Genomic DNA, 3738 nt, shown 5'->3' with positions numbered 1-3738 from the left:
CCTGCCTATATAACATTTTTTGTAGGAATGCACTACTTCACAATTTTGGAACAGTCAATGGAGAGACATTTTGGTTGAAATATAAATAACAACCCCATGATACAACTAAATCATCATCAGTAAAGACTAAAATATGAATTTGTTAAATATTTTTTTAAAACATACAACATCTAGATATAAATAAAAATATGAATATATTAAATATTAGTTCTAAATAAAAATAAAAATTAATTTCACTTGTATAAATTATAACATCTATAACAATTATGTTGAATAATAATAACACAATAATCCCAAGAATGACATTGTCATTTTCCAAATCTCTCATATTTGAGTGCAAGAGATAAGATTTGAGTAGAATGAAGAATGGGATATGTATATATAAGACAACTGGAGAAAATTACATTCAAATTTTGTTTTAATTTTATTAATTTATTATTTTTAGAATTGTTTTTTACTAATTTAATTATATTCATTGAAATAAAAGTTTTATTGTATAGTGGTGAAGGGAAAAAATTAAAGTCAAATTAAAAATTAATAAGAAAATAAAAACTATGATTAATGGAATTGGAATTGAAAAAAAAAAAAAAAAAAGATATAAAAAAATATAAGTCAAATTAAAAAGTAATAAAACTAAAAAATATAAAAAAATTATTGTTTTTTTTTAAATTATTTTTTCCTCTTTAAAATTTGCCATTTTAAAGTGAAAATATGGAAAAAAAATTATAATTGATGACATTGAAATGATAAAAAATTGAAAAATAAATAAATTAATAATTAAAAACAAAGAAATTAGTAACTAATAGAAAAATAGAAGTTACTAAATAACTGCTAATCACCTTATAAATAAATAAATTTAAATAATAATAATAAAGGAAAAATTGAATTTCCAATGTTAAACAATAGATAATAATAATAAATGAAATTTTTTAATGTTAAACTATATGTAAGGGCCAAATTTTTTTCGTCAAAAACAAATCAATAAACTAAACTGGTATAATAATAATAATAATATACCTTTAAAGTTATAATGAAATTAGAAATCAAATTCATGTATGTTAATTTTTGTTTGTGAAATAAAAGACATGTTTATTACAACGATTTAACTAATAAAATCTATCACAATACATATTTTATGTCTTTTAGATTTTTATTGTATCAAGCACATGTTATTAACCATTAATTCTACTCAATTTCAGTAATATAAACGTTAGTAATAATGAAATATAAAAATAAATAAATATCAATATCAAATTATAAAAAAGGTTAAATTAGACAACTAAATAAAAGAAGAATTAATTAAAAAAAATTGTTGAATTTCACAGTTGAGGCCGAAGTTAAATTAGAAAAAGCAATTTTTAATGAATTAATTAAAATAATTCAAACATAAAGATTTATACGCTAAATATAAGTTATAAAGCAAAATTGGAGCTTGAGGTTAAAATTTTCGTTATAGAGATTATATTACCGATATTAAACGTCTATAGCAAGTTGAATCGTTGAATTATGAGAACAAATAGTAAATTCTTCTTTCTGATTTTTTCAAAGAAAGTCATTTATTAGATGGTTGTTGCTTTCTTGTATTTGCCAGATCACCATAGACCATGCTATTGCTGTGACATGTAAAGAGGCATACTATTGACATGATTGGCATGTTATGTCATGTAATTATCCATGCCTCTTGTCATGTAATTATCCATGCCTTCCCCCCTCCGAAATTTGCAGAGTGGACTTGGACTTTGTGAAATTAGAACTTTACAGAACAAACTCACATGAAATGGGGCAAACCGTGTGATAATTTTATTCCGTTCACAACTGTTAAAACACACTAATTTCTAACCAGCGAGGCTACGGTACAGGTGACCAATCTACAAGGTAGATTTTTATAGAGAAGCGTTGCGGCCTTCTCTGCAAATATCTGAAAAAAAATTTGCACAATCCTTGCCAATGTGGGCTTCAACCAAACTGCCTACAAAGCTCTTGACCAGATTGGATTTCATACATCCAAACATCTTTGGATCCTGAATATACTCTTCAAAATCCTCCTCACCCATGCACGGCACCCCCTCGCAGACATGCAGGCTCTCAATATCGAAAGCGCCACTGTTCTTGACTGCCTGTGTCAGCTCATCAGCATTCGGAAAGTACCATGGAAGGTTGAAAGAATCTCTGAGATCCCAGCTAATTATTCCCTGCACATGACATCACAAGTTCACAACACCAGAGCACACACTAATGAACACATATGGAGATGCTATTTTACAGATCCACGTTGTTCTCTTAAAAGTATATATATAGCCATAGGATGGTTTGATATGAATTTAAGAGATATAGTCCGGAATTATGCCTGTTTGACGAGCTCGTCCCATGCATCTTCAAAGTCTTGGCCACAGAATTCGCCTCCCACAGAAACTTGCTGTGCAGGAGGCCAAGTGTCGGGCCTGCCCATCATACACAAGAAAAGCACGCCTCCCGGTGCCATTTCCTGCGCTCTGCAGTTGAAGAAAGTGTTGAGGTCCTTTTCAGATTGCTTTGAATAAGCTTCTGCAACATCGTGCCTGCCTCTGTTGATCCACACTCTCCTTTGTTGTATAAGGGTGAACCTTTCTGCACAACAACTTGAGGCACCTGCCATTATAATATTATTAATATTTTTTTTTGGGGCCTAGGCTAGATTTTTTTTTTGGTGGGTTTAGGGTTATTTTAGTTTAGGGTTAGTATGGGGAAGCAGAGGATGTGGTATGTTTATCATTAGGATTGTAGGCAGATGTTTTTAGGATATTTCTCTCATAAAATTTGAATTTGTAATTTGGCGAGATTAAATTTCACTCAAACAAACTAATCTACATTTCCTAATTCCAAATCAAATTTCATGAATTCAAATCAGATTAATTTCATCTAATAATAATGCGATCTCACCTGTGAAAGCCAATGAAGCGCCATGACAGAGAAGCAGACATGAATGGTCGATCTCGGAAACAGAACGTTGTAAAAGGATCCGGGTACACCTGCAACAAAATACCCAGAATGGCCACGCCGGTCCAGCAGACCGAACAGCTCATTAAAGTCATTGCAAGGCAAATCAGAAAAGTAAGCCTGCAGCTCTGGCATTAAGCCCCCGCCATGGCCATTCCCACAGAGATTTGTGAGTGTTTTGACAACGAAATCAACGTCTGATACCGTGTTTGTACCGGTCGCACACCCAAGATCTGCAATTCTGAGAGGACCCTCCTTGGGAAATGCAAGCTTCTGAAGGGCTGCCTCAAAGACAGGCTGCAATACGTGGAAGACATTCCTCTGTCTGTCGGAGTTTTCGGCGTAACATGCATCGCCATTGCCGGAGTACATGTGAAGAACTCCCTGCAGATTAATGCCGCCTCTGTGAACAATTTTCACATGTTGTAGACTGCCGTTATCCATTGCCATTTTTGCAACTTCATGTGAATTGGGCTGCCTCTCCATTTATAATACATAACAAGCCGCCGATAGAATGATGGAAATTTAAACCTGGTAGAGAATCTTAACCAATTTAAATCAAACGTGGAGGGCGTTTTCATTTTCTAGTATTTAATCTGACATTTTCACTCGATTCGAAGACTTTTAGAAAACTTGGATAGCATTCTCAGATGTGGTAAATTCAAGTAAAAAACACGTGCAACAGATTCTTTCATACCCATACCCATTTGCGTCAAAGAATTAACTTCTGAACAAAGACCTGAAGAGTCCATTTCAACATCA

At 32.4% G+C, this 3738-nt stretch overlaps 1 pseudogene; it reads right to left on the bottom strand.

Annotated features, from left to right (window-relative positions):
* Positions 1–1828: 1828 nt before the first annotated feature.
* LOC149188064 (gibberellic acid methyltransferase 2 pseudogene) lies at positions 1829–3462 on the bottom strand (annotated as a pseudogene).
* Between the last annotated feature and the right edge of the window lie 276 nt (positions 3463–3738).

The sequence above is a fragment of the Pinus tabuliformis genome, chromosome 3_1, assembly GCF_031772625.1.
Source record: "Pinus tabuliformis cultivar Carrire ecotype Pingquan chromosome 3_1, CPIR1, whole genome shotgun sequence".
Classification (NCBI taxonomy): Eukaryota; Viridiplantae; Streptophyta; class Pinopsida; order Pinales; family Pinaceae; genus Pinus; species Pinus tabuliformis.
The sequence above is the reverse complement of the archived record's forward strand: the minus strand, read 5'-3'. Positions and strand labels throughout refer to the sequence as shown.